Source organism: Salvelinus sp. IW2-2015, linkage group LG20, assembly GCF_002910315.2.
Source record: "Salvelinus sp. IW2-2015 linkage group LG20, ASM291031v2, whole genome shotgun sequence".
NCBI lineage: Eukaryota > Metazoa > Chordata > Actinopteri > Salmoniformes > Salmonidae > Salvelinus > Salvelinus sp. IW2-2015.
The window spans coordinates 61686525-61698678 of record NC_036860.1 but is presented as its reverse complement, the minus strand read 5'-3'; the positions used below and the strand labels follow the sequence as shown (position 1 = coordinate 61698678).

Here is a 12154-nt window from a genome sequence, read left to right as displayed (position 1 = left end):
CAAGCAAACGGGGATGAGTAGTAACTGGATCACAGAGGTGGAAAATGTATCACTCTTTGGTTACCAAATGATCAGTGAGTGACATGTTAAATATCAGCAAAGGCCTTGGCATGAAGGCTTACTCTTTGGAACTCTTTAGCAATGCTACCACTATAGCAGACTCCGGCACGAGCATACAGACCTAACTAACCTTAACAGTGGCTTATATTATCCCCTGGTCGACATTGACTAATCGATCAACTTCACAGTGCAATATTAGTAATTCAGAACCATGATATTGGTTTGTTTGACACAATGTCCTGGTTCCCTAGACTAGAGTAACATTTGTTTGCCAAAGATTCAATGAAGCGCCAATCGAATTCAGTGAGTCAATTAGGCTGGGTTGATTGGGCAGTGAGTCTGTCCCAAAATGTCAATACTGCCCTCACTAGGCTGGATCCTATACACAGGACGGGTAGAGAAGAACACTCGCAGCATTCCAGAACCACCCTGTGAGTTCTGTCAATGCACTGTCTAATGAACACATAATATATCAGGGTTCTACATCTATTGATGCAAAGGGGTAACCAAAATTGGATCGGGGATGTGTATTTTTTTTTAAAAGGTTATTTTATGGATACACTGCCACTTCATGCATTTACATTACAGAGAACTGCAGAAGGTGAGCCAAAAGACAAGCCCCTGTTGGCAGATGCAGACTGAAGTAGTTCAATTGGCAGCCATTTTGGAGATTCAATTCTAGCCTACGCCATAAGAGAGAGAGCTTATCATCACCATCATTTAACAGCCAGCGTCTACAACTGCTGACTATGAAGAGGGATGGGATACAGAATGAGGTTGCAATGCTACAATGATCATTGTACTGTGCCCCAGTGTAATATCAACATAAATTCTATAGTATTATAGTAAAATATGGCTGTTATAGATATCTGGCAGGAAGGTAGGCTACAGTTACACAAATTGTATTAAAAATTACACAAGCCCGTAGGCCTATATCAGTTTCATAATTGCATTATCAATTACGTCAACATCCACATCAGTTCATAATCGTATTATCAGTTAGACCCATCTGCATGAGCTCCCTGTCATCACCACACCATTTCCGTATTAGGCTACTTCTCCTGCCCCTTACTGTACAGTTTTAACCTATATTTCACAAAATGAATTTCCTCCAGATATTAGACTAATGCGCTGTTATTTTAATTAGGCTAGTAGACAACATTGATCGCTCTTCCTCGGTCATTCACTAGTGTGCAATAAACGTAGGCTAGGTCATGGATGAAAACAAAACGTTTTTTTAGTACAAATAGATTCAACTGATACAATGTGTAGGCTGTAACTGTACAATACAATGTGTAGGCTGTAACTGTACAATACACACAAAGCTTGCAGGTAAAAAAAAATGTTTAAAAATAATCTAGAATCTTACCATGTCCTCTCCCTCTGCATCATGTAGCTATACACCCACAGAACTCAGCCCACTAAAAATCAGTCAGTAATATCTCTAGATAGAGAAAACAAAGCAACACAACATTGAACAAAGCAAACCGCTACTGGCACCATATAGGCTAAACCTGTCAAATATTGCCTACAAAAGGGTTTGAACGGGGCGCGAGCGAGAAGAAACACGAAGGGGGAATGAACAAATGAATGAAAAGAACAACAGAGCAGGGGCTGAGAAAGAAGAGGACTGCATCCTTTTTCTACCTCATGAATATTGCATCAATGTTCTCAAAATACATCCTCCCCTTAAATTGGCTAATTCTGAGTATCCATTTTGCAGGTTGATGCTTCCTGGTGCATTAAAATGTATAATGAAAATGACAAATCCTCCTTGTGTCCAATTCTCTAAATTAACATCTTCCTCTCTCGAAAATGAGGATTCCATCTTGACACGATAAAACAACCAGGCAGGCGCTCACATTTACCTTACGTCTGGCAGTGAACGTAGCACTGCACTGGATGGATGAGGCTTTTTGTGAATCTGTGAAAGGGTGTGTGTGAGAGAGAGAGACACACACTAGGGATGGAGACCCCCCCTCAGCAGATAGCTAAACCAGAAAAACCCCAGCAGTCAGCTGCTGAGCGACAAATGCCCTTCCCTTGACACCACAAAGAAAAAGTAGGCAGACAGTGGTGTGAGCTCACACACACATACACAACCCAACTAACCCAGCCCTTCARAGCACAATACAACCAGGGATTAACCAATGACGACTTCAACAGACGACACAGCCACTGTCAGACTGACCCCATAGCAACCCTACAGTGTCCAAAGAAAGACAGCGTCGCACAGTCACAATGACACATCTGCTTTGTTGGAGCATAACCGGTAGCTAGGCTAATCAGAAGTCTCTCCCTCTCTCCCTCCAAAAGGCTTAGCGGCTACGCCTCGCTATTCACACAAACACACCATTATTCCCCCAGGAGCTCCCTGCCTGCCCCTAATCCCCATTAACAGACAGAATTTTAAAAAACGTCTCAATTTTTGTCCGTTGTAGAAAGGAGAAGTGGGGGTCTTTTCAATAATTGACAAAGCAAAACCTTACCCCATTTCGATAGCAGTGACAGTGTCCATCCCATCTCCTTCTCAAATGTGTCCGATGCTGAAAGCACATCCAGCCAGCAACCGGTCACATGACCACTCGGTACAGCCAATCGCCTGGCAGCGAGGATCAGGCAGGGACAGCCCTGTTCTGCTGTTTCCGTGGCTGGTTCTGCAGTGACCGATGCTGGCTGGCTTCCAGCTCTGTGGCACAGCTGCTTCTCCCAGCCGACTCAATTAGGGCTCTTATAAAGCGGTGAGGAGGAGTCTACCGTGTCCGGATGGGAATTCACAATTTTCTGGACTCAGGTTCAAGCAAATATCATTTTAAGCTTTTTTTTTACTGTTGAAAATGACATCTGATTTCAGGGTAGTATGTCAAGTTGCTCTCCTTAAATATAAGTCTTCTATTTGTTTCTGAATTGTTTAAATCAAATATTTCCCCTGCCGGCTCCTGATATCAGGGCATAAAAACTACAATCAGTCTCCTGAATTAGCCTAGTGCGCATACGTGCGCCCAGCTGGTGCACATGCGCACTAGGCCCAAACTCTTTTCCCCTGGCTAAACTAGCTGGCTAGATGAACTATGCTAGTTTTCGTTCTCATTACCAAACTTCATAAATACTCGACCCTCAGCTCCAAAACTCCTTTGCTGGTTATACAATAAATCTGTAACTTAGAAATTTGCTGGAAAGAAACTTACTTAAACAATGTATTGATTTATTGTTTGGTTGAATAGTTTGACTGGTTCGAGATATCTGTTGTAAGATGACAGTGTCAAAGGATATCATTGCTACTTAACTAGGGCTGTCCCCAACAACAAAAGAATCTTGGTCGAAATCTTTCGACCAAACGATTGGTACACATTTTTTTAAATGTGTATTTTTCCCATATATATAGACCTATGTGTTTTAATAAAATCAACTGTATGCACTGAGCTTGTCTGATGCTTTAAGTGCACTGTTTGATTAAATAATTAAGACACAAATGACTAAGAGTGAGTCTGACCGCAATTGATTTGATTGTGTCAGACGGGGCTCAGACTTGTTGCACTATGTTAAAAAGTGCCTGTGTGACTAGCACCCGTTGTCTTTCTCTCCTCTGCTGCAGCGACCACCACAGAACATCAAGTGTTTATCGCGCTGTCCGTGTTGCTGAAGCTGTAACATAATTACAGCCATTTCTGACTGAAAAGTTCTGTTATCGAAATCTCTCATTTGTTTAGGGAAAGAAAACATTCCCTCAACCCTTGCTCTCTTTACGCGGTACATGTATGCATCGCAATCCATGCACGTGACCAATGGGGCCTGACTTAGTCAATCATAAACACATCAAATTGGTTACAACAAACTCAGAACACTAACAGCATAATGGATGCAGAGGACGTGACAAATAAACTTGAAACAGGGGAATGTTTACTGGTTGCTCAGGACGGAAAGTGGAATAAAGTGTGTGTAAAAAAAAAATGGATTAGTTGTGGAACCTACTGGCGATCAAAGAATGTAAATACCAAATAAATGATAAGCATACCAGTGTTACAAAAATGTTTTTTGTAAAGCCTTTATTACAGCAAAGACTAAAAACAGTTGAATGCAATTGCTGACATGGAACGCTTTATTTATTGTTTAGGCTAATTATTCTAGGGTCGCTTTGTTATGTTAAAACTACAAATGCAACATGAGCTGAAAAAAAACTAATTTTCCACACACAAAGCTTAATTCTCTAAAATGTTGTGCACAAATGTGTTTACATCCCTGTTAGTGAGCATGTTTTCCTTTGCCAAGATAATCAATCCACCTAACAGGTGTGGCATATCAAGAAGCTGATAAAACAGCATGGTCATTACACAGGTGCACCTTGTACTGGGGACAATAACAGGCCACTTTAAAATGTGCAGTTGTGTCACACAGCACAATGCCACAGATGTTGAGGGAGTGTGTAATTGGCATGCTGACTGCAATAATGTCCACCAGAGCTGTTGCCATAAAATGTAATATTCATTTCTCTTCCATAAGCTGCCTGCAACTTCATTTTTAGAGAATTTGGTAGTACGTCCAACCGGCCTCACAACAACACGTGTAACCACGCCAGCCCAGGACCTACACATCCGGCTTCTTCACCTGTGGGWTCGTCTGAGGGGGGGGGGGGGGTGTTGCTGAGGAGCACTCTGTCTCTAATATTGCCCTTTTGTTGGGAAAAACTCATTCTGATTGCCTGGGCCTATGCCCACCCGCTTGGCTCCATGGGATATGTAGTGATTCTGCCAACACAGCCAGATATGTACGCTGTCTTGTACCGGTAACTTTTTTTCAACTGTATCATATTTGTTGATTAAAATCGGACTTTATTAATATAAATGAGTAATCCAGGAATGTTGTGAGAAAACTCGAGAAAATCTGAGAGCCCTGAAGGTCACACCATTGACCGGATTGCAGGGGGCGGAGGTTAAGAGGGCACCACACACCTGAAAGCAACACAAAAATAACCCCCAGAGAATCAATAGTGACAAACACAAATATGGGGCAAACACCCAGGACCAAAACCAAACACTGATATAACAATCTGCACAATTGGGTTAACGATCCCTTATTTTTATTTCACCTTTATTTAACCAGGTAGGCCAGTTGAGAACAACTGTGACCTTACGCTAATAGGAGATTTGCGTATTAGCTTAGTCAGCCTGTTAGACAAAGGATCTCATCATAAACTTGAAATAAACCCTGTTTAAACAAATTAGCCTAGTGTTGCCCGGAAATAAACAGACAAATAAAAACATCTGCAAAGTTGAATCGTAAAGAACAGCCTAAGAACTAAAAGAACACACAATTATAGATAGCTCTGTCTTATTGACGTGGATGTCGATTAAGGCAGCCCCGCACCTCTCTGATTCAGAGAGGGGTTAAATGTGGAAGACATTTCCGTTGAAAGCATTCAGTTGTACAACTGACTAGGTATCCCCCCTTTCCCTTATTGACCACCTAACTGCTAGCTAGCCAGTTAATATAACTTCTCCCCCCCGAAATGTTAGCTAACTAAGTTAGCCATGTTATGAATAACACTCATCTYCTGTTGACATCAGGATATGATGAGAGCACTAGTTAGCTCCAAAAGTGGTTAGTAACTTTGGCTGCATGCTGACAGTGATTAGACATCCAGGTGCTAGCTACACTACAAGCATTTTACCAGGTTCCCTTGAAGCAACTGTAATGACAGTCCACCACAACATACCCGAGAGTCTCCTGATTAGCAACAGGTAGTCTGTTTCATTTTATTGTGTATTAAAAACAGTTTGAGATCATTGTGAGGGGGATTTTGCCGGTGGTTGAACGGGGAATAGGGCTTCCCGGGAAAATGTTGTCTGAGGTAACCAAGGGGGGTGGGACTTAGCCAAGTGTCAATTGACACCTGAGTAAATAAATACATTTCCAATAAATACTTGACATAGCATAGGCCTACATAATTGGTTGTGAGACAGAGTCAGAGTGAAAGCATTGACTGACTGCCTGGAAGGAACCCACTAGCTAGCGTGGAAGTCAAACACATTCCCCAGTGAGATCTAATTCCATAACAATAGCAACCCCATAGATACCCATCATGTGAGTGGAGGAGCACAGAGAGAATACTGGATGTCCTGGCCTTCACAGCAGGACCTGGGTTCAGGAGTCTTTTCCTGTCAGGAGGAGCTCATATTCCAACCAAGCAGAAAATAGTACTAAAGTGTTTAGGTTATAGACTGATGCTGTTATAGGATTAGGGCTATAGCCAGATGTTCTACGGGGCTCTACAGTGCAACCATTTTACTCGCATATGCGCATAAATATTTAGCTGGGTGACCTGACATGTTTATTTTGCAACACCCGTGTGCCTAGAAAAATTAAAGATTCTAGCTTTAATACAATATATTTTTCCATTGTGTTGCTACGTTTTTCATTGTGTGGCTACATTTTTCAACTTACGAGATCTTCAATTTCTTGCCAATTTCTGGCATGGAATAGCCTTCATTTCTCAGAACAAGAATAGACTGTCGAGTTTCAGAAGAAAGATCTTTGTTTCTGACCATTTTGAGCCTGTAATCGAACCCACAAATGCTGATGCTCCAGATCCTCAACTAGACCAAAGGCCAGTTTTAATGCTTCTTTAAAATCAGCATAACAGTTTTCAGCTGTGCTAACATAAGTGCAAAATGGTTTATAATGATCAATTAGCATTTTAAAATGATCAACTTGGATTAGCTAACACAACATTGGAACACAGGAGTGATGGTTGCTGATAATGGGCCTCTGTACGCCTATGTAGATATTCTATTTTTTTTTTTTATATCAATAACAAATCTGCCGTTTACAGCTACAATAGCCATTTACAACATTAACAATGTCTACACTATTTCTGATCAATTTTATGTTATTTTAAGGCAAAGAATTTGTTTTCTTTCAAAAACAAGGACATTTCTAWGTGACCAAACGTTTTGAACGATAGAGTAATTGTCTCCTCCATCTTGGATTCACAGCGCCACAGTACCATTGTTGACTATATTTGCCTACTCAATTAAAAACCTGACAAATAAAAGACATCTGAATGAGCTTCTTGTTAGTGTTAAATCATACTCATCTCTCTCCCTCTCAATGGTTGCCCTGTATCACCACGCAACAGAGAACGACGGGAAAATGAAAACGTATTTCTAAATGCAGGTTTTTTCATGCAAATGAAGACTGTGAAAGAGCCAGGGGAAGCCAGACCTTGGCAGCCAAGGACCCTTGGACCGCGTCCCAAACGGCACCCTAGTTCCTATATAGTGCATTAAATTCGACCAGAGACAATGCCCCCGTAGTGAATAAAGTGCCATTTGAGACACCGTCTTGTTGGCTGGCCTGGTCCCCTCTCTCATTGTTGGTGTTGTCCTTAGTATAATTCTCACGCAATCCTTCGCCTATGTGTGGGAAACATTTTTCATCAACTTAGCTCAATTCAAGGCAACAAGCTAACGATATACCATAGAGAGACCAAACACTGACAGTCCTCCAACCCAGTCAACGCAATAGTGGGGTACCCAACGGGAATAATATACATGAGTTTTCTATCAACATGGAAAGAGCAATGCAATAAAAACACTATCCCAGAATAACTTGTGGGTGTCTGTGGTCACCAAAAAAGATGAGACAGGAGAACATGGGAACGCGAAGCGGCAGGTAGCCTAGTGGTTAGAGCATTGGACTAGTAACGAAAGGTTGCTAGATCGAATCCCTGAGCTGACAAGGTAAAAATCTGTCTTTCTGCCCCTGAACAAGGCAGATTAACCCATTATTCCTAGGCCGTCATTGTAAATAAGAATTTGTTCTTTTTTTATTTCACCTTTATTTAACCAGGTAGGTCAGTTGAGAACAAGTTCTCATTTAAAACTGCGACCTGGCCAAGATAAAGCAAAGCAGTGCGACACAAACACAGTTACACATGGGATAAACAAACGTAGTCAATAACACAATAGAYAAATCTGTATACAGTGTATGCAAATTAAGTAAGAAGGTAAGGCAATAAATAGGCCAATAGTGGTGAAGTAATTACAATTTAGCAATTAACACTGGAGTGATAGATGTGCAGATGAGGATGTGCAAGTAGAAATACTTGAATACTGCAAAAGAGTAGAAAAACAAAAACAAATATGGGATGAGGTAGGTAGTTGGTTGGATGGGCTATTTACAGATGGGCTGTGTACAGCTGCAGCGATCGGTAAGCTGTTCTGACAGCTGATGCTTAAAGTTAGTGAGGGAGATATGTCTCCAACTTCAGTGATTTTTGTAATTCGTTCCAGTCATTGGCTCAGCAGAGAACTGGAAGGAAAGGCAGCCAAATTAGGTGTTGGATTTGGGGATGACCAGTGAAATATACCTGCTGGAGTGCGTGCTACGGGTGGGCGTTGCTATGGTGACCAGTGAGCTGAGATAAGGCGGAGCTTTACCTAGCAAAAACGTATAGATGACCTGGAGCCAGTGGGTAAATGATTGTAAATGATATCACCGAAGTCAAGGATCGGTAGGAGTCAGTTTTACGAGGGTATGTTTGGTAGCATGAGTGAAGGAGGCTTTGTTGCGAAATAGGAAGACGATTCTAGATTTAATTTTGGATTGGAGGTGCTTAATATTAGTCTGGAAGGAGAGTTTACAGTCTAGCCAGACACCTAGGTATTATAGTTGTCCACAAATTCTAAGTCAGAACCGTCCAGAGTAGTGATGCTAGACGGGCAGGCGGGTGCGGGCAGCGATCGGTTGAAGAGCATGCATTTCATTTTACTAGCATTTAAGAGCAGTTGGAGTCCGCGGAAGGAGTGTTGTTTGGCATTGAAGCTCGTCTGTAGGTTTGTTAACACAGTGTCCAAAGGGCCAGAAGTATACAGAATGGTGTCATCTGCATAGAGGTGGGATCAAAGAATCACCCGCAGCAAGAGTGACATCATTGATATATACAGAGAAAAGAGTTGGCCCGAGAATTGAACTCTGTGGCACCTCCATAGAGACTGCCAGAGGTCCGGACAACAGGCCCTCCGATTTGACACACTGAACTCTGAGAAGTAGTTAGTGAACCAGGCGAGGCAGTCATTAGAGAAACCAAGGCTGTTGAGTCTGCCGATAAGAATACGGTGATAGAGAGTCGAAAGCCTTGGCCAGGTCGATAAAGACTGCTGCACAGTACTGTCTTTTATCGATGGCGGTTATGATATCGTTTAGGATCTTGAGCGTGGCTGAGGTGCACCCGTGCCCAGCTCCGAAACCAAATTGCATAGCGGAGAAGTTACGGTAGGATTCTAAATGGTCAGTGATCTGTTTGTTCACTTGGTTTTCAAAGACTTAAGGCAGGGCAGGATGGATATAGGTATGTAACAGTTAACACTTAACTGACTTGCCTGGTTAAATAAAWAWAAAWAAAAWWAAAATGTGTGGCTGTATTTGAGGTAACCACAAAGGTTACCAGATGGTGCAAAGAATTGCAAAATTGGAGGGACCGGTAGAATATAATGCTGTCTCACATAGGCTGCAACTCAGTCTTTGGGCCTCCCACACATATGTTCATTTCCACCACACCTGATGCAACTAGTCAAAAGGAATCAGGTGTGCTGGTGGTGGAATTGAACAAATATGTGGAATGGGCTGGCTGGGGGTTTCCAAAGACCTCTGTTGGGAAACACTGGGCTACAGAAGGCTAGACAAGCAAGGGCATGATGTTGTAGACAACTGAGTAGAAAAACAACAGTATCTTGTTGTTATATTCCTGTAGAGTAGCCCATAATGTAAAGTTGTTTACAACTCCAATGTTCAACTGCCTACTGAAACATAAATACTTTCACAACATCCTAGCGCCTGATCAATAACAGTGTACGTGGCTAATTTGTCACACAAAGGGTTTGTTTAAGRAATGCAATACAACCTACTGGATACAAAGTAGCAAGCCAAACTTGATGGAACGTAAAGTAGCTGTAGCGATTGTAATATTTTAGTTAGCAAGTTCTTCGTACATTAGTAAACTTTGTAACAAGCTCGTGATACATGAAAACGCTCAATTACTTTACTGCACGGGACGCTGCACGGTTATTTTAAAACAACTTTGACGTCCATAATTTATGTGTAAGAAAGTAACTAACATAACGTTTCTTTAAAGTGCTGGCAGCTTGCCCCCAAAAAGTGTCGTCCTCTTCTTTATTACATTTCCGATAGCTAGCAGTAGCCTGGGATAATTGTAGGTTACCTATCAGAAACTAGCACGCAAGCTAAAGGAAGTTCATGCCAGCTCATTTCCATAGCCATGCTCAAAATAGTTGYCATGAGTTCGTGTCCTACTCAGTTGAAAAGGTCTACCGGAGGTACTTGCATTGCCAGATAAATGTGTTTTCTTCCAGTCAAAACAGGCTGCTTTGTAGCTAACGTGTAGTAGATTGCTCGCTAAAAAGCTAACGTTAGCTAGCTCGCGAGCTAACATTTAGCTAAGGTAAATTATCTTACCTGTAACGTTATCAACATTCGCTCCTATTTGCACCGAGTACTTTATAGTGTATTCCAGGGTGAAATTCACTATCAAAACCTCGAATCTAACTTCATACGGGGGTCCATTCCTATACTTTGAAATGTTACAGTCTTCAAGACTCGAACTAAACTTTTTTCTATTGTGTCTCCCTCCGCTTTTTTTCTTTGTACTCTTGCTTCCTTCGTTACGCCATGTTGTCTCTACTGTCAGCTTGCGCGCATGCTTGATGATGATGCGCAAAGGGTATCCGCCCTCAGGCCGTGAGAAGAGAATGGTTGTGCTATCTGGGATCCTTGGGATGTCCATACCCTTTTATTTTTTATTAAAAAAATATTTAACTAGGCAAGTCAGTTAGAACAAATTCTTATTTACAATGACGGCCCACACTGGGCCAATTGTGCGCCACCCTGTGGGACTCCCTATCCCAGGTGGAATCGAACCAGGGTCTGTAGTGACGCCTCTAGCACTGAGATGCAGTGCTTTAACCACTGCGCCACCCGGGAGCCCCAATTCTAACCCTAAACCATAGTTTCGCAAACTCGGTTCTCGTGGCGTTTTTTCCCCCCCTAACACTACATAGTTGATTCAAATGATCAAAGCTTGATGATTACTTTATTATTTAAATCGGATGTGTAGTGCTAGGGCAAAAACTGAAACGTGCACCCCTTAGTGTGCGAGGGCCGAATTTAGGAAACCCTGCCTTAACCCCCTACCAAAGTACAGGGCGGTGCCTCTGGAATTTAAACACTGACTGAGTGAGCAGATTGTACTCCTATTAGAGAGATTGTGAGAAAGACAGTTCCTCAGTTCAGGGTTCTCTAATGTTGATTAGAGATTAACAATGTTTGCAATTCTGTGCCATGTCACTCAACTATGATTAAACAATTAACTGTCCATTTACCATATACAATGTAAATGTGGTCTGGAAGTAATAAACATTAATACAATGGCATCAATACTAAAATAAGGCACATTCATTTAGCAATAACAAACCAAGATATACAGCTCTCATCTATAATAATCCAATAACTGAAACGAAAATACAAGTAGCTAGCAACATCAAACTAGCCAGCTAACAATGTTAGATAGCTAGCATAAAAAACTAGATACATAATGCTGTAATAATTACAAAAATATTCTTAAACCATTGACAACTTCATCAGTAAAATATGAGGCAAAAAACAAATACCATACTTACAGTTCTGGTATTTACACACAGTGATGAATACATTGGTTAGAAAGGAATAATGTCCAAAAACTGAGATTTGTGTTCACAGCAGTAGGTGGCGAGCTGCACTTGGTAATGAACCGAACACTCTGCAAGCTTGTGATAGCTGTGACATCATCCCTGAGTTCTTAAAGGGACAGGCTTTCATACGCAGCCTCCCCAAATGTCTGCTAAGACATTCTAATCAGAGGGAAAGTCTGTTATAGGTAGCAGGTACTTCTGCGTCCTCATCAAGGATGGCTGGGAGCTGCACCAGCCAGGCTACTGGTTGTAGGTAAATCCAACCCTTGACTTGAATAGCAGCAGTCCTAATGCGTTCATCAGCTCCAGGGTAAGTATGAGTCCCCTTCCCAACAGGCCAGAGAGCTCGT

The 12154-nt window shown here is 41.8% G+C and overlaps 1 protein-coding gene across 6 annotated transcripts in view; it reads right to left on the bottom strand.

Moving 5' to 3' along the window:
- apc (APC regulator of WNT signaling pathway) overlaps positions 1–10759 on the bottom strand; it is a 47061-nt gene extending 36302 nt beyond the window's left edge. For 3 of the 6 annotated variants that reach the window (XM_024012034.2, XM_070449552.1, XM_024012038.2), the window contains exon 1: positions 10534–10759. The gene's annotated coding sequence lies outside the window, so the exon portion shown is untranslated. Of the gene's footprint in view, positions 1–1429; positions 1505–2549; positions 2642–10533 lie in introns of those variants that run through there. The other 3 variants (XM_024012036.2, XM_024012035.2, XM_024012037.2) reach the window with 3 other exon arrangements.
- Between the last annotated feature and the right edge of the window lie 1395 nt (positions 10760–12154).